The 15,432-nt window shown below is 45.9% G+C and overlaps 1 protein-coding gene across 6 annotated transcripts in view; it reads left to right on the top strand.

Moving 5' to 3' along the window:
- The window catches only part of EYA2 (EYA transcriptional coactivator and phosphatase 2), a 340,732-nt gene that overhangs the window by 111,991 nt on the left and 213,309 nt on the right, over positions 1-15,432 (top strand). For 4 of the 6 annotated variants that reach the window (XM_073580561.1, XM_073580563.1, XM_073580558.1 and 1 more), the window contains one exon: positions 14,431-14,652. The exons of the other annotated variants lie outside the window; for them this stretch is intronic. The gene's annotated coding sequence lies outside the window, so the exon portion shown is untranslated. The remainder of the gene's footprint in view (positions 1-14,430; positions 14,653-15,432) is intronic. 6 annotated transcript variants of the gene reach the window in all.

The raw sequence follows: 15,432 nt of genomic DNA, 5'->3' as shown, positions 1-15,432 counted from the left end.
GGTGAGCTTGGTCACAGCTTCAATCCCCAGGCTTTCCTAGACTTCCACTTTCCTCTCCCTTCACTCTGCTCTTGGGACAAGCTCCTCACAGCTCCTGTCCCTTATACAGACTCTCACAGACTGACTAACCCTGCCTCCAGGCCCGAAAAAATAAGGAAGATTTCCTGAAACCATGTTTTGAGCTTCCCCTCCTGGTCTGGAGTCAGGAAAGTTGTTGTATGCTGGTGTTTTCTGGCTAGGGAAACCATCCTTGCTTCCAGGCATGACATCACCCCCTGTGAGGGAGGCAATGCCACTGTGGCAACCGGACTCCTGGGGTAGTGGAAGTCCCACAAATCTAGTTTCAATGTGCCCTCTACTCTGGGCTGAGTTTGATGGTCAAGCAATGCACGGCTTGGTGGACACCGACTCTGAAGGTGACTGCGATGCCCGGAGCCTATTTCCGGCGACATTGTCCTAAGGCGAGGCATCCTGAGTGGGGCCCAGTGATAAAGTTGATGGCTGCCAACAAACTGCCCATCCCGGTCGCAGGGGTGGTGTGGATGCAGATCTCCATTTGTAATAAGGATCTGGGACGGAAAGGTGTGGTGCTAACCTTGGGTGAAGTGAATAGCGGACACACGGTCACTCTGGGAATGAACATATTAAAGGAGATTGGGAGTCTCCTCATCAACGAACCCTCTAGCGAGACTCTGAAGCAGTGGAGCCCACATACCCCCCTGAGGAGGGTATTCCAACAGTTATTTTGTGTATCTCAAGCTCAAGAGGTTTTCAGTGACAGAGGGGCATTAGGAAAAGTGATAGTTCCCGCCTCTTCTAAACTCACTCTGCTCCCCCGGGCAAACGGTACTCACTCTGCCTGTTCAAGCTCGTACCCCATTAGAAGGAGTAGAGATTCAAATTGAGTCATCTCTTTCAGAGCAGCTACCCCTGGGATTCCTGGTGGCACGTACGTTAGCCATTATGTGTGATGGAACAGTTCCTGTGCGTTGTATCAATTCAGAAGATTACGACATCACAGATTCTCCTAAGAGTGAAATAGCTCAGATTATGGGCATGCCTGAAGAAGTAATACCACCTCAGACTGTGCAGCTGACAGTACAGCAGGGAGACCTCTGGACTGTGACAGTAAACTCCTCTTTGACGACGGATCCCCAGCATATCCAGGAAGGTCATTGATTCTTGAGCAGATGCAGGCTGAGATGACTGAACTCACTCAGGCACAGGTGCAACAGGTAGAAGCTCTGTTGGGACGCTATAGAGACATATTCGCTCATCATGAGGACGATTTCAGCTCCACTATGGCCAACACACACAAGATACCAACTGGAGATACTGCACCCATAAGAGAGCAAATTCCACCACAGCTGTACCAAGAAGTGAAGAGTATGCTAAATCAGATGTTACAGAAAGGAGTCATTAGGGAGAGTCAGAGTCCATGGGCTACCCCTATAGTCCTAGTGCGAAAGAAGGATCACACTCTGTGTTTTTGTGTGGATTATCGTAAACTAAATGCCTGTACCGTGAAAGATTCATATCCATTACCCAGGATTGAAGAATCCTTGTACGCACTAGGAAAAGCCAAATTCTTCTCAACATTGGACCTCTCCAGGAACAAGATCGGGCAAAGACCGCCTTTATATTACCCATGGGCCTGTTTGAATTCAGCCGAATGCCATTAGGCCTAGCCAATGCTCCTGGTACTTTTCAGCATGTTTAGGTGATTTGAACTTTGAAGCTACGCTCATCTATGTAGTCAACATCATAGTCTACGCTGCTTCGTTTGAGGATCATCTACAAAGATTAGAACAGGTGTTAAGTCGCCTTCAAGGACATGGGCTAAAAGTGAAGCACCAACATTGCTAATTGTTTCGCACCCAGATTGAGTACTTGGGCCATGTGGTTTCTGCTGAAGGATTGAATCCATCTCAAGAGAAAATTGCTGTGATACAGAATTGGCGCACTCCAGAGACGGTGAAAATTTTGCCCGTATAGCGAAACCGCTGCTAGAATTGCTGAAGGGAGTGCCCTCGGGTACAAAGAACTGTACTATTTGTTTGAAGGAACATCAGGAAAAAGCCTTTCAAGACCTGAAGAAGGCATTGACGGAAGCTCCTGGCCTATGCAGACTTTTCTCAACCGTTTATTCTCCACACTGATGGGAGTTTGCATGGACTTGGGGCTGTGTTGTCACAGTTACAGGACGGGAGAGAGAAGGTGATCGCTTATGCAAATTGGTCCCTTCATGATTCCAAACGTAATCCAGATAATTACAGTTCCTTCAAGTTAGAGCTGCTGGCGTTGATGTGGGATATGATTGAGAGGTTCGGGGAATATTTGTTTGGGTCTGAAGTATTAGTGCGCACCGACAACAATCCATTGGCTCATCTGGAGAATGTGAAGCTGGGAGCTCTGGAACAACGATAGGTGGCCAGAATGGCAAAGTTTCGGTATGAGATTGCTTACAAAAGAGGAGCTGAAAACACTCATGCTGATGCCCTATCCAGGATGAAACATGCTAAACCTGGGCGAAACAGAGATGAAGAGTTAGAAAATGAGGAGGTTCCTAGGTTCCTAGGCCCCGCCAGGTCAATGGTGGCTACGCAGGACCAGGTGCAAGTTTTTACTCGGGAAGGTGTCTCGGGGCGATCCCGGGATGAGTGGGTCCGGTTACAACAACAAGATAGTGAACTTGCTCTGTTGAGACAGTAGGTGACATCAAAGAGACTTCCTAGTTCGGGAGAGAGAAATACTCTATCTCCAGAAACTCTACAGATTCTTCAATAATGGGAACGCCTTCAGACGAAGAACGGATTGCTGTATCGAAAAGTGCAACTTTAAAAAGACCTAGGTGCCACCTGGCAGGTCTTAGTACCAGAAATGCTATTGCTTGAGATAGCCACCGAGGCACTCAAAAAAGGAGCACACTTTGGTCAGGAAAAGACTTTTCAGTGGTTACAGCGGTTTCTTTATCATTACCAGCTGAAGGCTGTAGTAGAAGAGACTTGCTGGCTATGCCAGACATGTGAATTGGCCAAACCACCGATGCAGAGAGCCCCCACAAAAACTATTGTGGCGTCCGCCCCCTGGAACTGCTAATGATAGACTATCTGTCCATCAGGGGCATGAATATTGTTTAGTAATGGTGGATCACTTCACGAAGTTTACCGTCGTGACCCCAACTCGAGATCAGACCGCGGAGTCGGCTGCACATGCCATCTGCAAATATTTAATTCACGTTTACGGCTGTCCAAGGTGAATCCATTATGATCAGGGGGCCTGTTTTTTAGGAAAGGTGGTGGAGGAGTTGCATTGTATGTACCAAATTGAGAAGTCGCGCACACGCCGTAGCACCCTCAGGGAAACGGCGCCTGTGAAGGGTTCAACTAGACATTAATCCAAATGTTGAGAAACCTGGAGGAGGACTGGAAAGTCCGGTGGCCTGAGTTTGTGTCAGAATTAGTATGGGTTTACGACAACTGAGTGCACCGAACCACCTATACCCTCTTATTCGGCCGTGCTGGAAAAAGAATCACTGAGCTAAAGTTGGATCCAGAAGAGGAGTACCCACAGACGGGGGTGTCCTCCTGGGTTCGAGAACATCACCATCGACTGCAGACTTTGCATCGCCTGGTACAGACCAGGCTTCGAGAGTTGAAGCATGCTGAGAAGACTCCGCCGCAGGGGACAGATCTCCAGGTCAGGGACCGTGTCTTAGTACGAGAAAGACGTCCTCGGGACAAACTGGAAAATTATCATCTCCGAAGGGCCTGTGTATGAGATTCAACCTGAGGAAGGAGGAAGCTCTCCTACTCGGATAGTTCCTGGAATATGCTTCGGCCTTGTCTATCAAAAGACCTGGCTCAAGTGGGAAAGGCACCGGAAACTCTCGAAAGTGCTAATACGGTAGTAGAGGAGGAAGAAGAAGAAGAAAGTGCTGAGTGACTTCCCGAGGATGAACAAGCAGGACAAGAGAGAAAGGAGACAATGAGGTTCTCCACCACCTCCTTACACCCACATGAAATAAATAAATAAAAATAAACACATGTGGTATCGCTGTGTCCCTAAAAGTATGATCTATCAACATTGTAAAATTAATTAACCTTTAAAGACAAAAAATATTTATACTCCAGAATAGTGCTATTTTTAATGCCGCAACATGACAAATAAAAATACACACATGGTAAAAATTGTTGGCACCGCTCGTTTAATGACAGAAAAACCCAAATGATGACAGAAATAACTTGAATCTGACAAAAGTAATAAATAAAAAATAAAAAATCTATGAAAATCAACAAATGAAAGTCAGAAATTGCTTTTCAACCATGCTTTCACATAATTTTTAAAGAAATACAACTCATGAAATAGGCCTGGACAGAAATAATGATACTCCTGAAAATAATGTGACAAAAGGGACATGTTAAATCAAAGAGTGTCCTCTAATTAGCATCACAGGTGTCTACAATCTTGTAATCAGTGAGTGGGTCTGTATAGAGGGCTTCAGATACTCACTGTGCTGTTTGGTGACATGGTGTGTATTAAGGTCCCGTCACACCTAGCGACGCTATAACGATCCCGACAGTGATACGACACGACAGGGATCGTTGCCGCATCGCTATGTGGTCGCTATTGAGATGTCAGACAGTCCAATCTACCCAACGACGGAGCAACGATCTAGCGTGTCATAGCGACCTTTGTAACGATGTCGGTGGTCGTTGGGACCCTGTCACATTGCATGTTCCATTGACGATTCACACCTCGATGAGGGATATACTGTGTGACGCTGTATTTACACAGGCGTAGATTGCGCTCCCTTTCTCACGCCCTCTCAGCTCTGAATGGAGGATGCTACCGCGTCCTGATTGGTTGTGCATTTAAAAGAAGGTGACGTACTAGCGCTCCATTTCATTAAAAAAATACCTACCATTAACTGGCTAGAGAAGCAACGAAGATGGAAAACCAGATGATCCAAAATGGAGTCGCAGCCATTGGACAAAAACAGGATCTCAACTTGGACACACCCGGGTCAGGAACAAAGAACTGAAGCGCTACTTTGTTAGCTTCTTTTAAAAGGAAGCCCGCCAATCAGGAGGCTGTAGTGACCACCAATCGGAGCCGAGGTAGGCGTGGAAACGGGAACGCTAATCCCCGCCTTGTCTTGCTTCTGAGTCGCTAACGAGGTCGTTAGGCTAGGTGTCAAACGTGACGATACAAGCGACTAAGCGGGACATGAGCGACCAAAGAAATGTCCAGACATTTCGGGTACGATCAGCGATACCCAGCAGGGGGGCTGGTCGCTGGTCACTGTCACACACAGCGATCTCGCTGGTAAGATCGCTATAACGTCACAGTTCTAGTGACTCAGCAGCGATCTCGCTAGCGATCTCGCTTAGTGTGACAGGGCCTTTACAGTCAACATGGACCAGAGGAAGCGAAGGAAAGAGTTGTCTCAGGAGATTAGAAAGAAAATTATAGACAAACATGTTAAAGATAAAAGTTCTAAGACCATCTCCAAGCAGCTTGATGTTCCTGTGACTACAGTTGCACATATTATTCAGAAATTTAAGCTCCATGATGTCACAATGACCCGTCCTGTGTGACGCGACCCGCAGGCCGGTAACTGAAACAGCAAAACGCAGCACGTGATACTGTCCTGTGTGACATGGCTAGCCGGCCGGTAACTAAAACAACAAGACACGGGGAAAGGGGAAACAGTTACAACAGTGGGCCCTGCAATAGGGAAAGGGGAAGTGGAGACCTCCTGCACTCCCCTTAGTCAGTGTCCCTAACGCTCCTAACGTTCCCTATGCCGGTTCCGCACCGGGCGCCGATCAGGAACCTGTCGCCCTAGCATACCCTACACCTATCCCTTGCTAGGGAGCTTGGTGGCGCAGGCACTGGCCCCACCGCTGTACTAATACACACTAAGGAAAAATACAAACAGAGAAACACCACTTAGCTTTACTCTGTTGCTCTTGCTCCTGGCAGCAGAGTCCACCAAAAGAATGCAGCTCTCCTCCTGAATAGCTGCCACCAAGCTCTGTCAGAGCTACAAGGAAATCCTCTCTGACTCCTTCCATACCAGGGCTAAGACAGTGCAGCAAGGAACGCTCTCCAGCTCCTTCCTCCACCAAGGATGGTTGAAATGAACACTATCACCAACACTGATTGCAACACCTGTGACTCTTTTATAGCAGAGCCAGAGCAATCACACCTGCATTATAATCATGTGCACTTAACTAAAGAAACCAGAGTGCAATGACGCTTACCACCACCGGGGGCAAACTAAAGACACAAGACACCACAGTGCAATAATCCTAATGGCCACCGGGGGCAAAAGCCAAACTTAAGCACAGCTTAAGAAAAAAAAAGGTTACCTGTGCTTCTTATCAGTCATGATCCAGCATGGATCATGACAGTACCCTCCCCTTAATGAGGGGCCTCTGGACCCTCAAGACCGCTCCTCATCAGGGAACCACCTACAGCGGGGATGCCCAGACCCAGAGTTCACCCCAGCAACTACCTGCACATCAGGTTGATGAGAAACGAGCCCGCTGGCATTGGCAATGCATGCTCTGGAGGCACCACACATCTCCGAAGCGCTGACCTGAGGAACGAGTTGTGTATGTGTATGTTTGGTATGAGCTGGTAACACTCCACAACACACTTCCACTGGATGTTTTTGGTGGCCACCCATACATGCTCGTTCACACACAGGTCCAGACTTGAACGTTTATTTCCACTCAATCGTTTGTCACCATTTGATGAACTCTTTATGGGATCGACAACAGAGGCGTCCCCCTGTGTCACCACACACACCCCCACCCTTCACCAAGGGGTACACCACCCTCCAACCCCTTCCACCACGAGGTCTGCGCCTCTCAGGGTTGGCCAATGGCGAGGGTTGAGATTTGCCCCTACTCTCCTGCAGCACATCTGCTGCTCTCACTGGAGAGGAAGGGGTTCGTTGAAGAGAGACGGCAGAGACAGTAGTCCCTAGGCAGCAGCCCTCACACGACTGCCCCCAGCTGACCACTTCCCTCGCCCACCAATCTATTACCGGGTTGTGTCTTTTCAGCCAAGGGAAGCCTAAAACAATAGGTACTGGCATTCCCTCCAAGACGTAGCATGACAAGGACTCCTCATGATGTCCTATACGTAAATGGATATTCTCTACGACTTGGGTCAAGCTCCCCTGGCTCAGTGGAACAGAGTTTATGGCCTGGACGCTTATAGGTTGGGCTAGCGTCCTACACCTCAGACCATGAGTCAGGACAAAGCGAGCATCCACCAGACTGACTCCTGCTCGGCTGTCCACAAGCATTGGTATCACCTCCGGTACCCCGCCAGCCAACACCTCTGCTGACATGGTACCTTGGGAGGGCAAAATGGAGGAAATGTATACTCCCTGGTCGCCTCCCCCCAAGCGACCAGGAGAATGCGGCTTCTCAGATGGCACAGATAATTTGGCGCGCAATGGGCAAGCCTTCAGGACATGACCAGTCTGCCCACAGTATAAACATGACGACACCACTCCCCGAACCGTAGGCAGCACAGAACATAAACTAGCTCCTCCTACTTGCATAGGTTCATCTGGAGACTTGGCATGAACTGGGCAGGCTCTCATAAAATGGCCAGGATTCCCATAGGAAAAGCATACGCCCCCACCACGACGAGCCGCAGACACCCCCCTTTTTGTATTAACAACACCGGGCTGTATGGGTACTTCTGTCTGCACTGGTGGGTCCTCCTCCCTAGCGAGGACATCAAGGGGCACTTTTTGTATATGTCTTTCCCTAAGGCGTCTATCCACCCGGATGGCAAGGGACATCGCGGCCTCCAGCGACCTGGGGGCGGCGTACTGCACCAGAGTATCCTGCAACTTTGGAGACAAACCCTGCACAAATGGACTCCTAAGTGCAGCATCTTTCTACTGAGTGTTAGTGGCCCACCTCCTAAACTCTGAGCAGTACTCCTCAGCAACCCGGGCTCCCTGTTTAGACCTATGGAGTCGGGATTCCGCCAGGGCGACGCCATCAGGATCCCCATACACAAGCGCCAAAGCCGCAAAAAACTCATCCATGGACACCAATGATGGACAATCGTCCGGTAGGGAGAAGGCCCAAGATTGGGGATCCCCTTTAAGAAGGGACATAATGATTCCCACCCGTTGCTCTTCACTCCCTGATGAACGAGGGCGCCACCTGAAATATAATTTGCAGGCTTGTTGAAACACCAAGAATTGATCTCTCCCTCCAGAAAACCTGTCAGGGAGTGATATCTTGGGTTCTGGCTGAGCCTTTTCCTGAACCAAGCCCCCAGAGCCCACCAACAGCCGCAGCTGCCGCACCAACCCTCCGCGCAGCCCCCTAATCTCATTAGTAAGGATCTGCAGCATTTGGGCAAAGGGCTGAACTGGGTCCATGGCTCAGCAGAGAAAAAAAAAGTTGGGTTGGTGATAATGTCACAATGACCCGTCCTGTGTGACGCGACCCGCAGGCCGGTAACTGAAACAACAAGACGCGGCACGTGATACTGTCCTGTGTGACACGGCCAGCTGGCCGGTAACTAAAGCAACAAGACATGGGGAAAGGGGAAACAGTTACAACGGTGAGCCCTGTGATAGGGAAAGGGGACGTGGAGACCTCCTGTGTCCCTAACGCTCCTAACGTTCCCTATGCCAGTGCCACCAGGCACCAATCAGGAACCTGTCGCCCTAGCACACCCTGCACCTATCCCTTGCTAGGGAGCTGGGTGGCGCAGGCACTGGCCCCACCGCTGTACTAATACACACTAAGGAAAAACACAAACAGGGAAACACCACTTAGCTTTACTCTGTTGCTCTTGCTCCTGGCAACAGAGTCCACCAAAAGATTGCAGCTCTCATCATGAATAGCTGCCACCAAGCTCTGTCAGGGCTACAAGGAAATCCCCTCTGACTCCTTCCACACCAGGGCCAAGACAGTGCTGCAAGGAATGCTCTCCAGCTCCTTCCTCCACCAAGGATGGTTGAAATGAACACTATCACCAACACTGATTGCAACACCTGTGACTCTTTTATAGCAGAGCCAGAGCAATCACACTTGCATTATAATCATGTGTACTTAACTAAAGAAACCAGAGTGCAATGATGCTCACCACCACGGGGGGGAAACTAAGGACAAAAGACACCACAGTGCAATAATCCTAATGGCCACTGGGGGCAAAAACCAAACTTATGCACAGCTTAAGAAAAAAAAGGTTACCTGTGCTTTTTATCAGTCATGATCCAGCATAGATCATCACACATGACTGTAGCCAACCTCCCTGGATGTGGCCGCAGGAGGAAAATTGATGACAAATCAAAGAGACAGATAATACGAATGGTAACAAAAGAACCCAGAAAATCTTCTAAGCAGATTAAAGATGAACTTCAAGCTCAAGGAACATCAGTATCAGATTGCACCATCCGTCGTTGTATGAGCTAAAGTGAACTTCATGGGAGACGACCAAAGAGGACACCATTGTTGAAAAAAAATCATAAAAAAGCCAGACTGGAATTTGAGAAACTACCTGTTGACAAGCCACAAAGCTTCTGGGAGAAGGTCCTATGGACAGAAGAGATAAAAATGCAACTTTTTGGCAAGGCACATCAGCTCTATGTTCACAAACAGAAAAATGAAGCATATGAAGCATATCAAGAGGAGTACACTGTCCCTACTGTGAAACATAGAGGAGGCTCTGTTATGTTTTGGGGCTGCTTTGTTGCATCTGGCACAGGGTGTCTAGAATCAGTGTAGGGTACAATGAAATCTCAAGAATATCAAGGGATTTTATAGAGAAATGTGATGCCCAGTGTCAGAAAGCTTGGTCTCAGTCGCAGGTCATGGGTCTTGCAATACGATAATGACCCAAAACACACAGTTAAAAACACCCAAGACTGGCTAAGAGGAAAACATTGGACTATTCTGAAGTGGCTTTCTATGAGCCCTGACCTAAATCCTACTGAGCATCTTTGGAAAGAGCTGAAGCATGCAGACTGGAATAGGCAACCTTCAAACACAAGACAACTGGAGCAGTTTACTCTTGAGGAGTGGGCCAAATTACCTGTCGAGAGGTGCAGAAGTCTCATTGACAGTTACAGGAATTGTTTGATTGCAGAGATTGCCTCAAAAGGTTGCACAACAAAATATTAAGTTAAGGGTACCATCATTTGTGTCCAGGTCTATTTCATGAGTTTTATTTTTTTTTAATTCTGTGGAAGCATGGTTGAAAAGCAATGTCTGACTTTCATTTGTTCATTTTCATAGATTTTTTATTTATTATTACTGTTGTCAGATTCAAGTTGTTTCTGTCACCATTGTGGGTTTCTCTGTCATTAAACGAGGGGTACCATCAATTTTGACCACGTGTGTAATTATGAGGCAATCAAGTCAACGTATATAAGCCAAAATGATATCGGTAAAAACGTTAGCTCAAAAACAAGCCCTCACACAGCTCCACCAATGCATATAATGAAAATGTTACAGATCTTGGAAAATGGAGACACAAGCTCCACAATTTTCTTTTTAAAGTGTTATAGGTGTTTTTCAAGGATCCAAGTCTAAGAGGTAACATTTCTCCTTGTGGAGAGTGACATACTGGCTCTGGCATGCCAAAGTAAGGAGGATTATTCACCATGCAATGCTCCTCTGGGAAATTTAATATGCAAATTGCCTCTTCAGAGAGGAAAAGGACTTGAACTCTTTAGCGCCACCTGTTGGAAGCAGCAATCCTGCAAGTCATTATCGAGTCTTGCAATATGACTAAAGGCCCCGTCTCACAAAGCGAGATTGCTAGCGAGATCACTGATGCGTCACCGATTTTGTGACGCAACAGCGATCTCGCTACATGTGACACATAGCGGCGACCGCCCCCCCCCCCCCCCCCGGATATTGCTGACCGTGCTCGAAAGTCCTGGGCCATTTTTTCATCGTCTGCGTCCCGCTGGCCAGCATGCATCGCTGTGTTTGACGTCGACGAGCGACCTCGTTGGCGACGCAGAACTCAGGGACGCAGGCTGGAATCGTTCAGAATAGCTGCTGTGTCACAACGCATCAGCGATCCTTACCAGGTCGTATCATTGTCGGGATCGCTGGTGCGTCGTTGAAGAGATCTGTCTGTTTGGCAGCTTACTAGCGACCATCTAGCGACGCACCAGCGATCACTACCAGGTCGTATCGATGTCGGGATCGCAGGTGTGTCGTTATGTGAAATGCGACCCTAAGGCTATGTGCACACGCTGCAGATTCACCTGCGGGTTTTTTCCCGCGGAACCGCAGGTAAAACCGCAGGTAAAGTGACCTGCGGTTTTACTGCAGTTTGGCCTGCGGTTTTGCCCTGCGGTTTCACACCTCTACTATGTTAAAGGTGTGAAACCGCAGCGGAATCTGCAGAAACAATTGACATGCTGCGGAAAAAAAAATAACGCAGCAAAACCGTGCGGAAAAAACCGCAGTGTGAGCACTGCGGTTTTGAAAACCCATAAGGTTACATGGTACTGTACCATGTCTGCGGAACTGCTGCGGTTCCGCAGGGCCAAAACCGCAGCGGAACCGTGGCAAAAACCGCAGCGTGTACACATAGCCTTAGGCTGCTTCTAACAAGTGGCACAATAGAGTTCAAGTCCTCTTCCTTTCTGAAGAGGCAATGTGCAAAAGACCCGTAAACTTGTATTGGCCCTTGTCATCCGTGATACCGGAGAAAAGCTATGTTGATTTAATTATTTATTTTGCTCACTTATATAGCGCCATTAATTATACAGCACTTTACAGACATTATCAACACTGTCCCCATTGAGGCTCACAATCTACATTTCCTATCAGTGTGTCTTTGGAATGTGGGAAGAAACTGGAGAAAACACAAACAAGGGGAGAACATACAAACTTTTTGCAGCAGTTGTCCTTGGTGGGATTTGAACACAGGAGCCCAGCGCAACAAAGATACAGTGCTAATGAAATTTGCGCAAAAGTAAAAGAAGATTTTTTTTCTATCTTTAACAGTTTTTGCCACTTTTTAGTGTAAAAAGTCACACGTATTGCAAAATGTTGTAAAGATTGCACTAAAATTTGTAGAATCACTCCAGGTTATGACCTCAGTGCATTTGGGACAAATTTAGCATTTTTTGAAAAAAGTTGCAAATGATGAATTTGGCGAAAAAATCTGGAAACCCTAAACTTTATCTACAGTAATGAACTAAAAAAACATATAAAATACAGTAAAAAAAGAGGCGCATATGGAAAGTTTTATTTGATGCAAACAAAAAAAGGGACAAATCAACAAAAACTCAACAAAAAACAAGCAGCAATTGATAAATTAATCAAGTCCCACTTGTTTTTCGTGTTATTTTTAAAGTCTGTTTCATATGCGTTTGACTGTTTTTTCTCATGTTTGCCACTCTAAGAGGCATTTAGGATTTCTTGATGTTTTTGGCTGATTCATCAATTGTGACTTTTCAAAAAAATCCAGTCTCCCCCTGAAGTGATTTTATTGTATGCCAGATGTTTTGCATCATTTCACAAAATTTGCAACTTTCTGCAATAAATACAAAAAAAAGAATGTTTTTGACTTTGCCCAAAACTCATGAACCACATGGGCCATTTTGAAGAATTTGGCACAAAAACTGGCAATAGGTACCTCAAGACAACAAAAGAAAGTGACATAAAAAAAACTCACAAATGATGAATTGGTGCCATAATGTTGGGTTAAAACTATTCCGTATAAAAAGACATAAACCTTGAGGGAAAACAAATGAACATGAGGTCTCTTTCAGATGTCAGTTCTTTTCACGCACAAGAAAAACGGACTGAGATTCATCAATTATTTTCACAGAGTTTGATCTGAGTGTCATCAGTTTAATTCGCTCATGAGTAAAAAAAAAAAGTTTCTCCACCTTCTCGTATCTGTCAGTGAAAAAATGTATTGCACATGGACGTGATATATTTCATGGACCCTTTGACTTGTGTTGATGATTTTGAACCTCATTCAGAACAATATTGGACATGTCTCTGCGATTTTGCACTGACCACTCGGTCTGAGGAAAGATCGGCCCCATAGACGGCATACAGTGGCATGCAAAATCTTGTGCACCCCTCGTCAAAATTACTGTTATTGTGATCAGTTAAGCAAGTTAAAGATGAAATGATCTCTGAAAGGCCTAAAGGTAAAGAAGACACATTTCCTTTGTATTTTAGGCCAAAAAATATATATTTTCATCCTTTACATTTTAAAAAATACAAAAAGCAAAATGAGCCGATGTAAAAGTTTGGGGACCCTGGAGATTTGTGTGCTCAGATAACTTTGACCAAGGTTTCAGACATGCCACTGTATATACGATCGATATTCATAAATAACACAGATAGCACTCATACTAGAAAATCAGACGTCTGAATCAGCCCTTAAAGTTTGAAGCGCCACCAAATTTTTCATACAGGTGCGTGTGACAGTTAAAGGGGCTCAATGACTCTATAAATATGGCGCTCTGTCTTAAAACTACCCTGACATGAATAAAATAGGGAAATAAATATAATCTGTATCAACCAGATATAGCGTACAAGGGGCAGAGTTATATATGTATGGGACCCCCATCTCAGTTTTTGTAGCAGCATCTGATTACGAGTCTGTGGTCTGATGGGAAGGAATTCCATATTTACCATCAGCTTCGGAGTTATATAAAGATGAGGAATCTGGTTGGGATTTAACTTCCAGATCTGATTTCACATGACTGCATCCAGGATCTACTAGCTACTGCCTTGCTGCTAGAGGCAGGCACAGGGAACATGCTTCTTACACCCTTGTGTTTTTAGAGTATCGTATGGTTACTCACTGAAGAAAAAAGACTGGGATTAAATTCAACAAACGCACAAAAAGAATCTAAACTGCGACTCCATTTAATGACTCTGGTCAACCCCCCTTATACCGCTGATTCGTGTTTAACTTGTTTACTGCCGGTAACATTTGCATGGACCTAAAAAAAAATCACGTAAAGGAATAACGTAAAGGCGCCAGGGTGTAGCTTGTAAATTCCTAACGTTTGGTGTTGTGGAGTTTTGCAGGGATTTTACGACTTTGCTTTCCATGTGATTTTTTTTTCCAAGGATAACGGAATCCAGCATAATTGTGGCGAAGATGTGGTTAAGCAAGTATTGATAAGGAAGGGACTTGAAGTATGTGTGTTGATGTTCTGCCCCAGCATAGTGTCCTCCTGTGTTATAAAAAGGGTTTAGAGACCTGTGTGTTTTGGGATAGAAGCCACCCACCCCTTCCTTGTGTCTCTCCCACACACACCCTCCCCTCTGTGCTCACAGCCTGTCCATACTACTCCCTCTCCTGTAGATGTAGAGGGCAGTCACCAGCACTGCACCTGGACAGTAGGATCAGCCCCACTAATCACTTGTGTTTTCTATCTACAAGCTGATGGCATTCAAGAAACTTCACCACTAAAGTGGAAGCCGCTTTGAAGAGCCAAGAGCCCAGGGCTCCCTCCTTCCCTGCACACATCAAGGAGTCTGCACGGTCTCAGCCTGAATTTTGAGCCATTTGCTTCCTCACTGACTTCTTCCTCATCCCTTCGTGGCTAGAAGACACTACTTTTTTGGCAGGAGAAACCCGAGGGTCATCTTCTTCTGGACAGTGGTAAGTGCTTCCGTCTGCTCATCCAGTACACAAAATTTGCAAATGTGTTTTATAATAATAGGAAAAGTAAGTTGGGCAGATGGTAAAACAAGTTACAAGTGACCATATGTATTCACAAAAAAGGGGAAATACGGGTATGCTGCGCTGCCGGTAAAGAATTCACAGGATCCAGATGAGTAGATAGAGATTGTAGTTTTATTACAACGCGTTTCTAGGTTGATTGGACATCTTCCTCAGGGGAACCACAATAAAGAAACACAAAATAACAGTAGTGTCTGGATAGATCATATCTGTATGAGCTTGGAAAAATAGTAAAATCTGAGAGTCCTCAATGGTTTATAGTTGATACCTTATAATTAGAGATAAACAAACTGGAACTGCAAAGTTCGAGGTCCGTACCGGATACCTAGTGTCCGGTGCTGAACTCCAAACACGGACTTCTCCTGGAAGTTAGTAATCTTTATACCGGTGACACATTTCATGAATTGTTATCGACCTGTCAGATTCTCATCAGGTTAAATTCCACATTTTAATCTTTTAAATTTATTTTCCATACTGCATTTATTTTATATTTATTTTCCATATGTTATCTTTTGTATTCAGTTTCCATCATATTCCATAGCTCTTTACAGACATTATCTTAGTAACATAGTTATTAAGGTTGAAGGAAGACTTTAAGTCCATATAGTTCAACCCATATCCTATCCTAACCTTCCCTAACATGTTGATCCAAAGGAAGGCAAAAAAAAACAATGTGGCAAACAGTAAGCTTCACATTGG

The sequence above is a fragment of the Dendrobates tinctorius genome, unplaced genomic scaffold (assembly GCF_039654945.1).
Source record: "Dendrobates tinctorius isolate UK_male_01 unplaced genomic scaffold, ASM3965494v1 ptg000065l, whole genome shotgun sequence".
NCBI classification, from domain to species: domain Eukaryota; kingdom Metazoa; phylum Chordata; class Amphibia; order Anura; family Dendrobatidae; genus Dendrobates; species Dendrobates tinctorius.
The sequence above is the reverse complement of the archived record's forward strand: the minus strand, read 5'-3'. Positions and strand labels throughout refer to the sequence as shown.